Source organism: Podarcis liolepis, assembly GCF_965112155.1.
Source record: "Podarcis liolepis genome assembly, chromosome: 1".
Lineage (NCBI taxonomy): Eukaryota > Metazoa > Chordata > Lepidosauria > Squamata > Lacertidae > Podarcis > Podarcis liolepis.
Genome location: NC_139554.1, coordinates 82,421,964 through 82,441,281, shown reverse-complemented (window position 1 = coordinate 82,441,281; position 19,318 = coordinate 82,421,964). Strand labels below are relative to the sequence as shown.

General features: G+C 48.1%; 2 long non-coding RNA genes across 4 annotated transcripts; one reads left to right on the top strand and one right to left on the bottom strand.

Annotated features, from left to right (window-relative positions):
• Positions 1-6,928: 6,928 nt before the first annotated feature.
• LOC310699413 lies at positions 6,929-12,340 on the bottom strand. Its single transcript, XR_014522072.1, has 3 exons — positions 12,176-12,340; positions 10,611-10,969; positions 6,929-7,038 (listed from the first exon to the last, which is right to left on the bottom strand). It is a non-coding gene; the product is annotated as an uncharacterized lncRNA (long non-coding RNA).
• LOC310699420 lies at positions 10,992-16,789 on the top strand. 3 transcript variants are annotated; one of them, XR_014522074.1, is made up of 3 exons: positions 10,992-11,141; positions 14,881-14,942; positions 15,744-16,789. It is a non-coding gene; the product is annotated as an uncharacterized lncRNA (long non-coding RNA). The 3 variants fall into 3 exon arrangements; XR_014522075.1 differs by lacking the exon at positions 10,992-11,141 and having other exon boundaries at positions 14,659-14,942; XR_014522076.1 differs by lacking the exons at positions 10,992-11,141; positions 14,881-14,942 and adding an exon at positions 15,439-15,533.
• Positions 16,790-19,318: the final 2,529 nt, after the last annotated feature.

The following is a 19,318-nucleotide window of genomic DNA, read 5'->3' as shown; positions in this document are numbered from 1 at the left end:
ACCGCATAGCTACAGAGGCGTGCAGAAGATGCTGTTACACACATTTGTAGTGCTAATAGCACGTGATGCTGTGCTTTTGCCTCTAAAGGCAGTGGCTGCTTCCACACTTGCTGTTTTCACTGGTTGCTAGATTTGCTCACTATATCATAGCAATTGCAGGGAATCCAAACTGGCTGCTGACAAGCTGTTGCATTCCAGTTTCGGGGGCGGGGCTTTTAAAATAAATGTTGTATTCACCTTTGTCTTTTAAAAAAAACCTGTGCCATTTTTCTGATTTTCATGTGTGGACTGGCAAAGCTCTACAGCTGTACCAGGCATAAAAAGGTGTCTGTGAAACAGGTCCCTTCCATATGATCTGCTTATTAAGCATTCATCCTGATTTGTTTGCAGGGAGATTTGACTAGGTTGTGTCAAGCAAGAGTTACTCCAAACTTTGCGGGCACTTTCCTTATTATATAAAGTCCAGTCCCAAATCAGCTTTAATTGCACAACCTGAATTTGCCAGTACAGTATGAGACTGAGTATCACCTGAAAATAGTGATACATTTAGAAATCATTGCTATAATTGAAATAGGAACACATCTCAGCCTGGATAGCTCAGCTGGTTAGAGTGTGTTGTTGATAATGCCAAGCTTACAGGTTCAACCCCCGTATGGGACAGCTGCATATTTCTGCATTGCAGAATGACCCTCAAGATCCCTTCCAACTCTATGAGTCTAGTGAAGAAGGCTGTGACCAGGTGACCTATGCAGATACTAACTGCCGATGGAGAATTTCAAGGCCCCCCACTGCATCACTCTCCCTTCTAAAGGTTCTTCATTCTTAAATTGGTCTTAGACTGATAGGCAGTTGCCCTATCAAGATGCATGATCGCCTTACACACTGTGCTCTGAATAAAAAAATTCCTTCCAGTAGCACCTTAAAGACCAACTAAGTTAGTTCTTGGTATGAGCTTTCGTGTGCATGCACACTTCTTCAGATACACTGAAACATAAGTTGCCAGATCCTTCTATATAGTGAGAAGGTGGGGAGGGGTATTACTCAGAAGGGTGGTGGGAATGGGAGATTGGCAGATAGCTGAGATGAGCCTGTTAACGACTCTTAACGACTGTAATAGGTCTTGCAGGAAAAGGCAAGGGGTGAGGTGGTGAGAAATGGCTTAGTCATGTATAATGAGATAAGAATCCAATGTCTCTGTTGAGACCAGGTCTCTCCATGGTTTTAAGTTTGGTAATGAGTTGCAATTCAGCAGCTTCTCTTTCTAGTCTATTTCTGAAATTCCTTTGTAGTAAAACAGCTACTTTGAGATCTTGTATAGAATGTCCTGGGAGATTGAAGTGTTCTCCTACTGGTTTCTCTGTTTTGTGATTTTTGATGTCAGATTTATGTCCGTTTATTCTTTGGCGTAAGGTTTGGCCTGTTTGTCCAATATAGAGAGCTGAAGGACACTGTTGGCATTTGATGGCATACACAATGTTAGACGATGAGCAATTAAATAGTCCCGAGATGGTATGTGTGATGTTGTTGGGGCCAGTAATGGTGTTGTCCGGGTGTATGTGGCAGCAAAGTTGGCATCTGGGTTTATTGCAGGCTCTGGTGTCAGTGTCCGTGTTAAGTCTGGTTGTAGTATTATTGTGGGTTAGGAGTTGTTTAAGATTGGGTGGCTGTCTGTAGGCAATGAAAGGTCTTCCTCCCAGAGCTTGAGAAAGAGAACTGTCATTGTCCAGGAGAGGTTGTAGATCTCTGATGATGCGTTGTACTGTTTTAACTTGGGAGCTGTATGCGATGACTAGAGGTGTTCTGTTATTTTCTTTTTTGGGTCTGTCTTGCAGCAAGTTCTCTCTGGGTATCAGTCTGGCTCTGTTGATCTGTTGTCTAACTTCATCTGCTGGGTATTTTAGTTCTGAAAAGGTTTGCTGTAGATCTCTTAGGTGAGAGTCTCTGTCTGTAGAATTGGAACAGATGCGGCTGTAACGTAGTGCCTGGCTATATACAATGGACTGTTTGGTATGTTTGGGATGGTAGCTAGAGGCATGTAGATATGTTTGTCGGTCAGTTGGTTTACGGTATAAGGTGGTGTCTATGTGCCCATCCTGTATTTTTATAGTAGTGTCCAAAAAATGTATTTCTTGCATAGATTGATTCATTGTAAGGTTGATTGTGGGGTGAAAATCATTAAATTTCTGGTGAAAGGTGTCCAGGGTCTGTTGACCATGTGTCCAGATGATAAAAATATCGTCAATGTATCGCAGGTACAAGAGAGGTTTGAGTGGGTAGGAGTTCAGGAAACGTTGTTCTAAATCTGCCATGAAGATGTTGGCATACTGTGGGGCCATGCGGGTGCCCATTGCTGTGCCGCTGATCTGAAGGAACAGGTCATCACCGAATTTGAAGTTGTTGTGGGTAAGGACAAATTGGCAGAGTTTGGTGGCAAGGTCCGCTGTGGTTTTATCTGAAATGGTGTGCTCTGGTCTGTGTGCTCTGGAAAGATGTCCCTGCCTCCGCATAAAGTGCCGGAATATGTCATTGCTTCCTTTCAACTCAATGGGCATATATCTACACCATAATATACATACAAGTGGTACCTCTGGTTACCTATTTAATTCGTTCTGGAGGTCTGTTCTTAACCTGAAACTGTTCTTAACCTGAAGCACCACTTTAGCTAATGGGGCCTCCTGCTGCTGCCGGAGCACAATTTCTGTTCTCATCCTGAAGCAAAGTTCTTAACCCGAGGTACTATTTCTGTATGTAACCTGAAACGTATGTAACCCGAGGTACCACTGTACTCGCTTGGTAGCCACTCTTTACCCCAGAGAGCCTTGAGAACTGCAGCCCTGTGGGTGAGGTCTGGCAATTCCAAACAGAATTCTCAGCATGCAACTACACTTGCCAGGATTCTCGTGGGGGTGCGGTGGGGAGAGCTGTAGCGCCGAGACACGCCCTCTGTGCTGCAAACACCCCCCCCCCCCGCTCCTTGCCTATCTCCAAAGTGCAGAGGCGCTGTGTTGTGCAGCACGGTTCCCGCGTCTCTTTTCCTTCCCTCTCCCTGGAAAGCATTTCCCAGCCTCCAGCCCGATCAGCTGAAGTTTGATACTGCAACCCTAGCCGGGCATTGAGAGAGCGCTTGTTTTGTGCCGTCTTGGTCTGGCGCTTTGATTGGGCACTGGCTGGGCACTGTCGGCTGGAAGCTCTCCGGTCTCCCTCCCGTGACTGGCAGTGCCCATTCTTTGCCTTGCGACCGATGCAACGCGATAGCGGCTCAGTTATCAGCCGGCAGACAATGAGAGCCGGGGGGGGGGATCGGTGGGGGGCACTCCAGTTACCGCCATGAATGTTTAATGCCTCCTGCCCCGTCAGACCTTCCGAAACCCGAGAGAGAGGCCATCTTTCCATCCTCCTCCTCCTCGCCCTCGTCCCTGGCTGATCCTTGCCCAAGAAAGTTCTCTGCAGGAAAGGGCCTTCCTCCGACAGTCCTCGCCCACCGCGCCCATCTCCCCGCCACGTGACTCTCCAAATTAAGAGGCAGCTCTTTTGTTTGCCATATCTGCGGCTCCCGCTTTCCGGCTCTGCCTCTCTCGCCACCTCCGTTTTCCCCACCACCAGACATTCCCCAGCATTTGGGGCGCTGCTGGGCTCTTCTCTGTCTCCCCCAGAGAACAAACTCCGCTAATCCGTATTTATTGATTGTGACGAGCGACGACGAGAGACCACTCCGCATTAATTAATCCAGATCGAACCATTCAGATTAGCGCAGGATTGCGCCTCCTGACAGCACTGCCTCATCAGCAGGAGCCGAAAGAGTAACGGCGCCCTTTTTCTCATTCAGATTGGGCGAGGGTGCAAAAGGGGAGGTTAAAAAAAAAAGTTAAGGAGTTAACTCATTCACAAGCCCCTGGTCACGTGCGTCAAGAGCTGTGTTTAACCCTTGCGCTCCTTCCCCTCCCTCGCAGTTTGTGACCTCCGGAATCAGCCCTCTCCCTGTCCCTAGAGACGCTCCCTCTTTTATCATCCTGCCCAGATCTGCTCCGCCAGCGGCCTGGCCGATGTCCTCTCAGCGTCCTCGCCCGCGCACCTGCCTCTCAGCACAGCGCTGCGCCAGGGCGGACAGGGCAAGGGAGAGGCAGGGCGGCTGGCACAGTAGATCGGGAGGGGGGCGGTGAAAACCTTCGGCAGGGTCAAGGGGACCCCTCTCTCCGGCTTGCTTCCCAGGGCCGTTTAGGAAGGGGCAGCTACCGTTCCTACTACTTTGGCCTCGCTTCCTCACCATGCCCTTCAGCTCTTGACCTGCGGCGGGGAGGAGAGGGGGGCGAGAGAGAGCAGGAACAGCACCTGGGGAGCAGGACCAGGAGGCAGTTGACTGAGAAATTCGCGGACGGAGGAAGAGAATGCAACAGCACTGGACTTTTTCCTCCCTAGCAAAAGAGAAACTCGTTGGGATTCAGCCTAGATTGGGTGTGGGGCGGGAGGCCATTGTCCTTCCTGTCGGGCTGCAGTGCGGTGTGAATGGGGCGCGCGAGACAGGATGACACCTTCCCCGGTGGCTGGTAGGGCGGAAGGCAGGGAGGCCAACGGTAGGTGGCGCTAGAGACTGCCAGGCCATGCTGCGTCCCAGGTTGTCGCCTTCCTCCCTCTCAGTGTTGCCCTGGTGGACATCAGCAGCGTGGAGGTTGGGAACAAAACTGGAATGAATCGGTTCCGCCTGCCACGGCTTCTGGCCTCGCTGCCTTCTGGCCGTGGGGCACCCGTCCCAGCTGTAACCTAGATAGGAGATGCCCTTTGGATTTTATGCTTCAGGAGCCAACATCTCTTGGGTTAACGCTTCCCGCATCTGCACCTTTGGGTAGGTATATTTCCCCCAAAGCAGCGGTGCAAAAATCCTTGGGCCTTCCCTGCTCTGCACCCCCCTTCTTCCACCTCACCTTTCCTTTTTTCCTCCTTTTCCTCTCTCCCTTCCCCCCTCATCTGTATTCTGTCTTAATTAACACATTTCCCCCTTTCTATTTGCGATCCCCAGAACATGAAACACGTTCCCTGGAATTTGCAGTCATGAGTAAGTGGCAACCAGCTCCTTCCCTCCCACTCCCGAATGCTCCAGTGCCAAGGATTAACCCTTTCCCTTACATATAATTATAATAAACATTATCATGGCTAGCAGCATAGGATCCAGAAAGTCATGGGGCCCGAGAGAAGTGGATCCATCATAGCCTGGCTGGATTCTGGATTCACTGGCTGAACTTGGGACTGGTCATTTCTCCTTCTCCTCCTTCAAATAGATTTTCTTAAGGGTCCAAACTTGACAAAAGTAACCACAGGGCAGTTAACCATATGTGGTGTGACGCAATTCAAGTGCCATATGGAAGCTTAAGCATCAACTCGGTTTAAGTCCTGCCACAGCCTTCTTCACATGGGCAGAGGCTTTATGGTGGAGGAAGGGTCAGTTCCTCATGCCCAAGGTTTCATATTTGGGGGGGGGGAGGGAATGCAAGTAGCAACCTTCCTCATTGTGAGAAAAGTCTGTATGAAGTCTAATAAGGCTGCATTCCCGTGCACAATTTTCTGGAAGTAAGCACCATTTAACTTAATAAGGGCTTACTTCTGAGTAGACATGTATGCAGCAAACTACCCTCTCCTTGAAAATGCTCCCTGATGTGGCAATTCGGTTTGAACTTCCACTGGCTCTAATGGGAGGCTGCTTTATGCACAGAGAGGAGCAGGAAGGGAGGTAGACCTAGACAAAAAGGCCCCATGGATCAGTTCTGGCCCACCAGCTGGAGGTTTGTATAGGATTGCATTGTGTATTACTTTGCAGGAAGAAAGGCAGGATAGAGAGATGGCTTTGCTTTGGTATTGCTTCATTTCTTAAAGGGTCATAACCTTTTGCTCTGATAAGCAAGGTGCTATCTATCGGCCAATACTGTATTCACCATTTTGATTTGCCTATTATCCCTAGGGAACTGTGTTAAAAGATGGAATGCCACCTTTTAAAATGTGTAACAGAGACTAACCTGTAGGGTTTTCTTTTCTTTTTTAAAACTAGCTCCATGTATCCATATGTATTAAACAATTCACAGTAGAGAGGTGAAATGGTTTAGCCCTCATTTCCTTGGATTTGAAGGCCATGGCATCATTACTTTTAATGATTTGGGATTGTACCCATTATCTCAGTTATGCAGATAGGAAAACAGAGGTGCAGGGAGGAGAAAGGTGATCCTTGGTTGGAGTCATTCAAGAGAGCAATGTCAGGGCACCCAGATTTCCAGAACGATCGTTTTTTAAATATTCTGTCTCTAGGCAACATCCCCTGTGATTTTCTTGCTCATAGGACATTTTGGAAAACGCAATTAACATTTTGTCACAGTATTGGAAACCGAAGCATTTGTCTGTTCACAGCCACCTTTTTCTTCTGCTACTTATGGTCTCTTTTCTGTTTTATTTTTTGCAAACCTAATCTATTTTGAAATTTTAATGGCCTGGAGCTCCTTACCCCTCATTTCAGACAGATTGTCTGAAGAACAATTTTCATACTGCACTATTACTTTTGTCTCCAGTAAGTGTGATACACTGAAATGTTTTCCTTTACTTCAAAATGAATGTTCATTGTTTTCTTTGGAACTGGAAATGAGGTTTAGGAGGAGGTCGAGGAGAAGATTATTTTGCTCCTCAAAATCTCAAACTTCTCATGCAGATATTTGTTTGAGAATGAGTTACAAGTGTTTCTAAAGCAATATGAAAGCCCAGTCCCATCATAGCTGTCACACTGCATTGTGACCAAGAGGGGCTGCAGTTTAGCTTACAGCATTTAGCTTACAGCACTAGCCATGCCAACTCAAGTCCTACTGAATTCAAACTACCATCTCTCTCTCCACACACAGCACCTGTCATGTCATCATGAAGGGCATTTTGCCAGTGTACTAACAACAAAAATAGATTTCCTTTTTAGAACTTCGTTTTGGTGTTTCATTATTATAAAAAAGCTGTTTTCCAGTAAAGGTGTGGGGCTGGTTGACATCTCAAGCAATTCTGTCTCAGAAGCTCCTCCTGTAATGCATAGTGGTTAGAGACAGTCAGAACAAAAGTGGGGCAATGAGGGTGAAAATCCTCACTGGGTGACCCTGGACCAGTTGCTGTATCTCAGCCTGGGTCTACCTTGCAGGGTTGGTGTGAGGTTCAAAGGGGAGAAGAATGGAGGGGAAAACACTGTGTGCCATTCTTGCATTCTTTGGAGAAAGAACGGGGTGGAACAACTTGGATTTTTGAAAGAAACAATGCACACCCATCATCATCAGGGCCATGTTCCATGGGGGGGCGGGGTCTTAGCAATGGGACTATGCCTGGGCCTCCAACGCTGCAGCCTTTGCTTTCAAGGCTTTCTGGCCTTGAAGACCTGACCACCGGATGCCCTGTGCCAAGAAAGCGAGACACCCAGAGGCAAAGGAGCCAATGTTCCTTTGGGCCCTCTCAAGCTGACGGGCACTGGCATTCAAATAGTGTGCGTGTCATGTGATCGATTCTCCCCCACCCCCATTTTATTCAAGTTGGCACCTCTGCCCGGAGAGACGGGGTGGGGGTGGGGTTTGCTGTGCGTGGCGATCCTGGCACCACGCGGCGGGCGACGAAGGAGGTCTTCCTGGCGAGGAAGAAGGCGCCGGGCCAGCCAGGCTCGGCGCGTGCTGTTCTGCTCAGGGCAGGACTCCTCGCTGCTGCTCTTGCTGTTTTAAAGGAAAGAGGGGAGCGGCTCGCCTTCCTGGAACCGACGCTCCCGCGCTCGGGAAGTCCGTGTTCCCGGATGGGCGGCGGTTTAGTGCAGCGGATCGAAATGCACTCTGCACACGCCCCGGAGACGCGCGCCCCGAGGGCTTCGCGCCCCTCCCCTGGATGGAAAGAGGGGCTGATGAGCGCTTCGTGCGCGCACACTCTTCAGCCTTTTAGGGACCTGTACTGTAATAAGAAGATAGAGAAGGCCGAAGCTCCCAGCTCAAGCTGAGCTCCGGGGGATTCTCCGGCTTCCTCCTGGCCCGCTCCCTCCATGAATGAAAGGGGCGGGGCGGGGGCGGGGCCTGAAAGAGAAGCCGCCCTTCCTGCTTGCTCCCCATCGGGAGATGAGGGGTTTAATCCTTCCTGGTGCTTGTCTCTGCTGGGCCCCCACTTCCATCCATCCATCGCCCCCCCCCCCTCTAATCCCGGCCCCCGCAGGAGGAGATGCAGCCCTTTCGCGCCATCTGTTCCCTGTTAAGCAGCAAAAAACACGTTGTTTTCCCGTTCTCAGCCCCTCGGTTTGCTCATCGCTGCTGCCTTCCCCCGCGCCCCGGGATTATTATTATTATCTCGAGGCATATTTGTGGCGGGGGGTGGGGGGGAGAGGAGAGTGATGAATGGTCATCAGATACTCCCCTCACCTGCGTTTCTCACGGCTCTTGTGCATTTAAGAGCTAATCGGCAGGCAGAAGTTCAAGAAGTAAAGCTGGGAGGGGTTGGCCAGAAAGCTGCACCTGTTGAGCGACTGCCTGTTGGGAAGCACTGAAAAGGCTTCGGGTGCGGGAGGGATATACTGTATATATAATCTCGACTGGCCTCAGTTTGCATGAAGTTTCTTTGAACCTTGAATTAAACGCAGGAAGAAAGTCCAAAATGCTTCCTCTCTACGTTCCCTTCCTATACTGTACAAGGGAATGGCTCGGAGGTGGGCAGAGAGAGGAGCCGGCAGGGCTGACCTGACACCCCCGGAAACGCCTGCGGAGTTGTTTGTACACTGCGCTGCTAGCCTTGCCTAAGGGCTATTCTCTTTAAGGGCACACTCAGCGCCAGCCCACTGTATCCATTGCATTGTACCCCCGATCAAGAGATCCTTATGGAGTGGATCTCCGCCCCACACAATACGCCCAGGCATTCTTCTAATAATCCATTGTGAACAGAAAACGAGCAGATGGTAGTTATTCGGACTAATGAATCCCAAGTCCCCAAGATGAAGTATTTTGTATGTGGTGGAAAGATGGTTACACTCTTTTATTCCAGATTAATTAACCGCTAGCAACTCCCTCCCCCATCCCCTGTTAAATGTCTTTTAAACCACTAATACCTACCTACCTCTATCTATCTATCTATCTATCTATCTATCTATCTATCTATCTATCTATATCATCTATCTATCATCTATCTATCTATCTATCTATCTATCTATCTATCTATCTATCATCATCTACTGTATTCACTACTTGTGTGCGCGCGTGCATTTGAATAAATTAGCATCGCTATATAGATAATACCGTATTATAAGAGGAGGGGGAATCCACTCTTTTGTCAGCCCTCGATCATTTGGATTTCTTTCTTTCTTTCTTTCTTTCTTTCTTTCTTTCTTTCTTTCTTTCTTTCTTTCTTTCTTTCTGATCCTATCCTTTTAGCAGCAGCCTGGCGTGAAGAAATGTAGCAAGCTAAGCCTGGCATTCACCGGCTTCCTTTCTGCTTGCGGGGTTCTGCCCAATGCGCAGGAGCCCTGCTAGAAGTTGACACCCATAGCCTTGTTCCACAGTAGGAATCGTGGCTACTGGGGGCCCAGTTTCTGATCGATGTGGTTCCTTACAACCCACAAGGGTCGCAGCACAGCTGAGAAGAGTCGTAGCTCCATGGGTAGAGCATCGGCTTTGCACGCAGAAGGTCTCAGGTTCAGTCCCCGGCATTTCCAGGCAGGGTCCGAAGAGACTCCTGCCTAGGGGTTGCTAGACCAGGGATGGGGAAGCTTTGGCTCTGCGGATGCGGCAGGACTCCAGCTCTCGTCATCCCTGTCCGTTGGCCAGGGCTGGTGGGAGTTGGAGTCCAGCATCATCAGGCGGGCTTCAGGGAGGTGGCCGAGCCAATGGTCCTTTGGCTTCAGCTTCGAACTATGTTCCAGCAGTGGTTGGGGGCTAGCTTGCCAGTCTCTACTAGGTAAACCAGACGTGTGGGGCAGGGGACAGACCTGGAACAGCAGATCAGGCTGTGGGGCTGGTCCCCTAAACAGCTCAACGGGCCAAAGCGGGCTAATAATAACACCACTGAACTCATGTCTCACAGGAGGGAGAGCAGATAGGCAAATGGGGAAATAGTCCAAAGTCTTTGGGAAAGACTACTGATTGATTGATTGATTGATTGATTGATCATCTTAGTGTTTTTGGTAGCCACGAAGTTGTAGAAGCACACCTGGTCACTGACGAAGTCAAGACTTCCTTGCTTGGTCCTTGTAACTGAGGGGCACTTCTTGCGAAAATACTGTAATGCGGACTTTCCACAACTTGATAAGCATCTTTTCACCCCAGGTGTCGCGGTGAGTGCCTCTCCACACAGAGAGCACATACGAAGGGCTAAATACTAAGTGGGGGGGGGGCGGTACCTGCGGCATTCCATGTTTCTGCATCCCATCTAACATTGAAATGTTAAATTACTAATACTTCATTTCTGCACACGTTGCCGTCGCTAAATTATGCATTCCATCTCTTGAAGGAGAAAATGCTTTAATAAATGAATGAGAGCTGGATGTGAGCTATGTTGGCTGCGACAGTTCCCCCCCCCTCCCGTTTTACGTGGGGCGGGGTCTCTGTATCCCCCCACCCCACCCTCTCACCCATCCCCTATCTCACCTCTTGACTGGGCGCTGCGTCCCTTACTTGCTGCCTCCGGAGGAGAGTGACATAGTTCCGCAGTGCCACCTGCTGGACGTAACTTTCCACTGCACCGTCAAACGCACCAAACTCTGCTTAAGCGCCGTTAAGCAATTTGGTGCTCTGCGCACATGAACAACTGAAATGATGCTTCGTTCCTGCTTCAGCCACAATATCCTGGAGCATCTGGGCCTGACGGTCCCTCCTCTGCCATCTGGCCAAGGCCTGCCATTTCTTAATGCCCCAACAGGGCCTCTTTTGCTAGCGACAACACCCTCTCTCTCTCTCATATCAGTCCCTGGCTCAGCATGCTCACTGCCCTTCCTTAAGTCTTATTCCTTATCTGCTGGTGTGGAGAAAACAGATAGACACAAGTTTTTCTTCTCTCTGCTTTATCATACTAGAGTTCAGGACCAATCAAGGAAACTGAAGGTTTGAAGATTCGGGACAGATGAAAGAAAATGCTTCTTCACTTGGCATATAGTTAAACTATGGAATTTGGTCCCACAAGTATGTATGTATGTATGTATGTATGTATGTATGTATGTATAGCAGGCATGGCCAAACTTGGCCCTCCAGCTGTTTTGGGACTACAATTCCCATCATCCCTGACCACTGGTCCTGTTAGCCAGGGATGATGGGAGTTGTTGTCCCAAAACAGCTGGAGGGCCAAGTTTGGCCATGCCTGATTCCCTCCAAGGAGCTCAAGGCGGTGTACATGGTTCTCCCCCGCCTCCCCCACAACACCCCTGTGAGGTGGGTTAGGGCTGAGAGGCCAAAACCGGCTCAAGGTCACCCAGGGAGCTTTGTGGTCCAGTGTGGATTTGAACCCTGGTCCAGCCGCTACACCACACTGGCTCTCAAGCAGTGACTGCCACTGCCTTGGGTGGCTTTAAAAGAGGATTAGATAAATCCATGGAGGACGAGGCTGTCTATGGCTACTAGTCATGAGATTCAAAGGTCGGGAGAGCGCTGTTGCTCTCGTGTTCTGGGCTTCCCGTGGGCATCAGGTTCACCACTGTGAGCGTGGAGGCCGCAGCTGGTGGACCTTTGGCCTGATCCAGCAGGACTCCACTTAGGGAACGTTATAAGAACCTGAAGCCATGACTGCGAAAGTTTGGCTTCTAACAGAAGATGGCTCCAGGCAATGGTCTTGGGTTGCATGCTATTTTAGGGCTGCTAATACCATGGCATTTGGAGCCTCCCACAGGCAAGAGCACCCATACTTGCCCCTCCCTTAGGGCAAAGGGCACGGGCAATGATGGCAGGCAGGTGTTTTTTTGCAGTGGGCACTTTTGCCTGAACCCAGCATCAAGCAGAGCTAATGGATCAGGGGGAGTGAGGGCAGGGTGCATGGGTTGGTGGGAGAATGGGCAGCCTGCCTGAGATGACTGCACTTGTTGAAATTCCTACAGGAGGCTCTTGAGAAATAAATGATGGCTTCTGGGATACCCTAGCACTAATAATAAACAGAAGGGATGAAGGATGCAATCTCCTTTATAGCACTAATGCGTTGGCCCTCTGCCTCCTCGTCTAGCCAAGACACTCATAGAGAGGAGTCAGGAGGAAGTGTGGGCCTCTTTGGCAACCGCCCCTGCTTCCCAAGGGAGGCCCATCTCTCGTTGCTGTGGGATCCGCTGACCTTGGGCTGATTCACACATGCTCACTCATCGCGATCACTTGCCAACTGCAGCATCAGCAGCTGCATGTGCGAACGAACCATCCCAGGTATGTAACCTTCGTGGGCAGAACTTCCACATAGCAAAGCAAAGTCACACAGTCTGCATCAAGTGCAGAGAAACAGCTGTTTCCCTTTCTGAAGGGAAAAGTCAGCTCCATGCTAAGAAAAGGGCAGATCTTCCCGGAAGAAGTGTGACCTACTTAAGACGGTGTGGTCAGGGATCGCTCCCTTCCACCCTTTCTCCTCTCTGCTCCTTCCTGATCCTGTGCCAGGTTGATTCATAGCATGAGGCCACACCTGACACCTCTAAAATTCATGATTAATATTTTCCTGGTGCTTTTAAAAAATTCTTTTTATGGCGGCCCTCCCACAATACAAACACATTTTCTCCTTTCATTTCAGAGAGATGGTTTATAAAGCAACGTTTGGTTTTAATTTAGCTCCCCCTTCTCCCTCCCACCCCCGATTCAATCCATAGTTGCTCTTTGCTGCATTGAGATCCTGCCTTGTAACTTTGGCCTGATCTGCGTCTCCAGGCCGGAGGCTGTTGTTCTCTGGTTATGTATTCAATAAAGCCCTCCATTGGTTCTACATAATTCACCCTGGTAAAATATATTCTCATTCAACAGTACTGCAGAGGGATTTGAAGCAGCCCATCTTAGCACCGGTTTCAATATGCACTTCATAGTGACTCATATGTCTTAATGGCTGGCCCATCTCCTTGAACGTCTTTAAATCTTGATTGCTCGCTCTGGTAGTCAGGGCATTGATTAGCCAAAGGAGCAATAATATATACTCACCACTAAAATGTTTTGAGAGCATCTCCCTCCACCCTGTTAATGCTGGGGGCTGGGGAGGGGGCAGCTTGCATGGAGACAGGAGGAGAATAGAACTAGCAGCTTAGCACATCAAAGGGTGGAGTGGGGAAGGGGCTTAATCAGTTTATATTTATTACATATTTATCCCAGGCTGGATTGCAGTGGCTCAAGGCAAGTGCACACATAGGTCTTTTTACCTTCACAATAATAACCTTTTTTATGGAAGGTTAGAGTGCAAGATCACCATGCAAGCTTTGAGCTGAGCATCGATTTGAAGCTAGGGTTGTGTATGCACCACACATTTAAAGCACACCCACCCACCCACAGGAACTGCTGTTTAACCCTCAAATAGCTACAGTTCCCAGCACCCTTAACCAACTACAGTTCCCAGGATTCTTTGGGGTGGGGAATGTGCTTTTTATATGCTTAAATTGTATGATTCGCCCCACCTAGTCCTCCAGGTCATAGCCCTCTAACTACTGGACCACGTCAGCTTCCAAAAATATCACACTCTCCTCTTGCATGGGATTGAAATGGTCTCCCATCCAAGGATCCACACCTACTTAACTTTAGAATTACTGCAGCATCAGGTATTCCCTGACTGTGTGCTGTACTTGAAGGCCTCATTCAGCCCCATATTTTTAAAAAACAAGGGCAGCCACCATGGGAGAAAAGTATGATGAAGAAGAGTGTGAACCATACTGTAAGGAAGGAGCTGGGAATGGATTCATTTTCTGCCCACAATGAATTTCATTTTATTTGTCCAGAAGAAGAGCTATTTGTTTCCCAGTGGGAAGGATCCAGGAAACTGATGATGGCAGAGATTCCAAACATGGCAGAATGAATCCACACACCATTCACCTATGCAAAATGTTAACAACTAGATCCTTTTTAATCCTTGAAGAAACTAACAGGAAAACAAAAAGGGAAATGTCAGAGTGGGGCAGAGGCATATCTCAGGTCCCTTGTGCCCTTGGCAAGGAGCTGAGAGCCAGTGTGGTGTAGTGGTTAAGAGCGGTAGACTCGTAATCTGGGGAACTGGGTTCGCGTCTCTGCTCCTCCACATGCAGCTGCTGGGTGACCTTGGGCCAGTCACACTTCTTTGAAGTCTCTCAGCCCCACTCACCTCACAGAGTGTTTGTTGTGGGGGAGGAAGGGAAAGGAGAATGTGAGCCGCTTTGAGACTCCTTAAAGGGAGTGAAAGGCGGGATATCAAATCCAAACTCTTCTTCTTCTGTATCAGAAGGTTAGAGGGCAAGATCATAGTGCAAACTTTGAGCTGAGCATGGAATTTGAACCTTCTCCCCCCTCTCTCTCCCTCTCTCTCTCAAAAAAGCACTTTATCACAATAGCCACCTTAGAAATTACTACATTTTACACAACCCAGGTACTCAAAGTGACTGCAGTGAGGAGAGGAAGCGAGGAGGAAGGGCAAAAAAAAATGGCATGAGAAGGATGGGAAGCTTCTCCCACGTTTGATTCCACCACAACAGTGGCAACATGTCACCACACACATATGTGTCCTGCACACCATAGTCTGATATGTGAATTGTGTGCCTCTAGCAGGAGCCAATCTCGCCAACCCCTAGTGGTTGAGAGGCCTGTTCAGGCCAACATCTTCAAAGCCTTGGTTACAGCTCACCCTTCTCTTCACCCAGGAGCCATAGAGATTTGGGGACTTTGCAAACAATTGGGGCTTTCACCTGAGTCAACATGCCTAGAATCGGACTTCTTTTCCACCGACTTGCAGGAACAAGTCCAACCGCAGAGCAGCGAGAGGAAGTGAGGGCTGAGATGTCAGCGAAGAGAACAGTAAGTGCTGGAGGGTATCGTGAATTAGCCTCAAAACCACAAGCAGCAGCAGAGAAGCAGGTGCCGCAGAGGAAGGCAGTATGTGTCAGTGAAAAGGGCAAAGCCTTTGCAAAGGAGGCACTCAGAGTATCCAGGGCTGGCCCTACCATTAGACACCGTGAGGCAACCTCAGCCAATCTGCCTGACCCCCACCCTGCAGCCCGGGATTAAAGGGAACATAAGCAAAGTGTGGTGATGGCCTATGTGAGAAGCTCGCTCATTCTGTCATGCCATTTTGATTAGGCTTCCTAAGGTATTGCCTGATGGTGGCACTTGTGTCTCAGCTCAGGCTCTGCACTAGTCTTTTTGCTTAACTCTTCACCCAATAGGAAAGAGCCCCACCCTGTCGCTGTGGGGGCAGCACATCCTGCCTAACCCTGCCCCCCTCCACCCAACATCAACCCTTGCAACCATTGCAGGAAATTGAGCAACTTCCGGTTTCTTTCCAGTTGCTGTTGCAGACCCAGACTGACATGGCTGCAGCAGCAGCTCAGTTCTCCCAAGGCTTCTTTAAACTCTGCTCCCTCTTCTTCCTTGTAATCATTTGGGGTGGTGAGTGGTTTCATATGAGCATGGGCCTGACTCTCAAACTCAGGTTGGTGGCCTGGGCCATTGCCATCCTTGGGGACCCCTATATCCTCCAGTGTGTCTGGAACTGGTGCCTTTTCTTACTTAACCTCCCTTGGCTCAGTGAATCCCCAGTCTCTCTCCAGGGATTTTCTTCCACAGCCCCACCTGATTTTGCCCTTTCTCTCCATTTAGCTTTGCTGGTCATTGGAGCTACAGTGAAGGTCACCCAGGAGCCTCTCTTCGCCAGCATGTTGCAAAAGGGGCACCAGACACTCAACTGCTCCCATTCAGAAAGCTCACCCTACAATTTCTTCTGGTATCGCCAGCTGCCTGGGAAGAAAGAGCTACAGCATATCGGGAGCCTCTTTGAGTACAACGAGAAGCTGACTGAGTCAGAGGAGTGGCTGAGTGGGAATTGGCTGGAGAATGGAAAGAGAATGAGTCTTGAGCTTCAAGGTCCTCAGCCTAGTGACACAGGGCTGTATCTGTGTGCTGTAAGGGACACGGTGAAACAGGCAGGAACTGCGGCTGGTGCAAAACCGAGCGCCAGCATCAAACAGCCCCAGCTCCTTCCTCGTGCTGCTGGCACACTTCCAATATCTCATAAGTGCAGTATCACTACCCACAACCAGTGGGCATCCTGGTGCCATCATCTGCATCAGGGACACACAGCACAAGGAGCTGTGCAGAGGAACAGTCCTGATGTCAGATGTGCACAACATTACTTCCCACAACCTGTGTACACTGATGCCATAATCTGCACCAGGGTTCCCCAGCTGGGCACCCTCCAGACGCTTTTTTGAACTACAGCCCACATTATCCCTGATTGTTGGGCCTGCTGGCTAGGGCTGATAGGAGCCTGAGTCCAACATGATCCAGAGGGCACCAGGTTGCAAAAGGCTGATCTATGCCACACACGCAGCAGCCAGCTCAATGGAAAGACTCAGTCACTTGTCACATGGAGAGGCTGTTCTCACTGACACTGTTATCTTCCAGGTGTCTGCTGGGCCCCACATTCCAGGCCAATTCACTCATATCACCTCCCTTGATAGCTCCTAGCTCACTTCATTACTCACTACCTCTGAAACAAAAAATGCAGGTAGGAAATTATTTTCCATTGCACTTCAGTCCATCAACAGTACACACGTGCTTTTTGAACTTTTTTCCCTATTGATAACCAAGCTAGTTAGCTGTTGCAGGCAAAGGGTGATCATGGAGAATACAAACTGTTTTCTGGATTTCAGATGCTTTTCTAAATCTTTATTGCGTTGTTATTTTTTAAAAAAGGGAGATATATGAATAATTACATGCAGGAGCCAGATGGCAGGAGATATTCACACTCCCCCCCACCCCCACCCCGTAGCATATACAATTCCCCACTCCCAGAAAAGTGCTAGCAACCAAGCAGTTGGAACTGGAAACTGATCACAGTGGAAATGAAGACTATGTGTTTAAACATTATTCCAGCCTTGATGCCAGGCCCAGTCCTGTTGTTAGACAGGGTAAGGCAGGTGCCTGAAGAGCTCACAAAAGGGCTGTTTGCTATTTAATTTAGTTTTATTGGACATTTACTGCCAGGGAGGGAGAGGGGTGCTTGTCTTAAGTGTCATAGGTTATTGTCCTATAGAGAAGAAGTTCAGAACTTCTCCAGATGTTGTTGGACTCCAACTCTCATCAGTCCTGGCCAGCAGAACCAATGGTCAGGGATGGTAAAAGTTGTAGTCTAGCAACAAAGGGAGGACTGCCCCCATGTTTGCTGTGTAGAGAAAGTGAGGGGGAAAATGCTCATTTGAATGCTGCCCCCTTCCCTATTTAAATATTTTTAGATTAGGTCTTTCTTAAACACTTTCCTAAGATCAGATGTACATTTTAAAAATATCACACTGTTCAGGGAAGAAACCATTTTAAACTATGACTGCCATATAAAATTCATACGAAAAGTACATTCTTTTAAATATTTATGAAATATTGCAAAAATATGTGTGAATTTGAGCAAGCAAGAGAAGATAAAACATTTGCAACAGTGGGAAATCTCTCTCACACGTTTTCCTGTGGACCTTAGAGAGAAATGCTACAAAAATGCTATCTAGTTTCTATTGCACCCCTTTAATTATGTTTAAAATAAATAAGAACCACAGCCAACTTGTTGGAAATGTCAGAAAGAGAGACAAACTGTACCTATTAGAGATGGAGAATTGATCTTCTATATAATCACCACTGTTAGAACCACATACATACACTAATTAATGGTGATAAATGAAAAAGACCCAAACTACTGAAGAACGGCTGGATAAAAATGTGGAAACATGATTCAGTGACCCAAAAAACCCAAAAACCCTAATTATGTTTGTGCTAAACAAACAAGACAGAAATGGGAAGGATTCACCAATAACTGGACAACTAATTAATTTCAGTAATGCTTGCAGAAATTATACGGTGACAAAGTTCATTTCATTCTTGAGCTTGGAGATCATGAAGGCGGCTACCGAACTGCATGGCTGCATGACATTTGATCTGGGCTCCCTCACTTCTAAGCTAACTTATCTACTGCCTCATATAGCATATGCCCCCAATAAAAGGTATGCCTCATACTATACTGCTAATGCATTAGACCTTCAAAACCTCACAGCCATAAATAAAACAAATCAAGGTTGGATCAGTTGTTGGTTTTGTGGGTCAAGGCTGGGCCAAGGCAACATTCTACACCAAGGATCGCTGGATTATTCCAAGCCATGAAATTGTGGAAATCAAGCAAAATTATGAACACACAATTATGAACACAAGCAAAATTTGTCCATCTAGTTCAGTACCATCTACACTGACTAGCAGAGGCTCTCCAGAGTTTCAGACAAGGAGTCTTGTGATTTTGCCTTCTTTTTCTGCTTTTGCCCGCCAAGGAGAGATGAGAAGCTGTGCAACACACTAATGCCTTGAGTACTGTAGTTCCTGCTCTGTTCCCCAGGGATATCTGACATTTCACAGGCACTGCCCACACATTTTCATGCATGCCTTTGCAATCCTAAGGACTAAAAATGCAGCGTGAAGGGAGAAGCAGGGAAGAAAACATGCAGCCCTCACTCTGGGGTCAAAGGTTTCGGAAAAGCACCTGGAATGGAGAACGGCATCCTCTTTGAAACTATTTATAGCCCAGAAGCAGGTGCAGCCAAACCACCACAATCCACCGGCTTCCTTGGGAGGAATCAGAAACACAGGGGAAGAAGAAGATTAAAAGAGCTCTGTGCTGAGACTGTCCACTGAAATCCCATCTCTGCTCAATAAAGAAATGAAGCCATGCTGGGCACAAAGTCTGCATACAGGGGGTGCCTTTATTCAAGTGCATCTAATAATAATAATAATAATAATAATAATAATAATAATAATAATAATAATAAATAATTTTATTTATATCCCGCCCTCCCCAACTGAGCCGGGCTCAGGGCAGCTAACAACAATCAAATAAACAGTCAAATAATCACACATTCTAAAAATATTTCATTATAAAAATTAATTAAAATCAAATTGATGGCAACCGATTAAGCAAAATTCTGTGAGATGCAAAGGCCTGGAGGGAAACTGAAAAGTGGGGGCAGGTGGTCCCCCCCCATTTTGCAGAAATAAATGGGGGAATTCAGAAAAATTGTGGGGCACACTGAACCTTTGCATTTCTAGGTGCATCTAATGAAACTGGGGTTGAGTCCATGATAGCTCATGCTAGAATGATTTTGTTTGTTTTTAAGGATCCTGGATTGTTTTTGCAGCAGGAGATT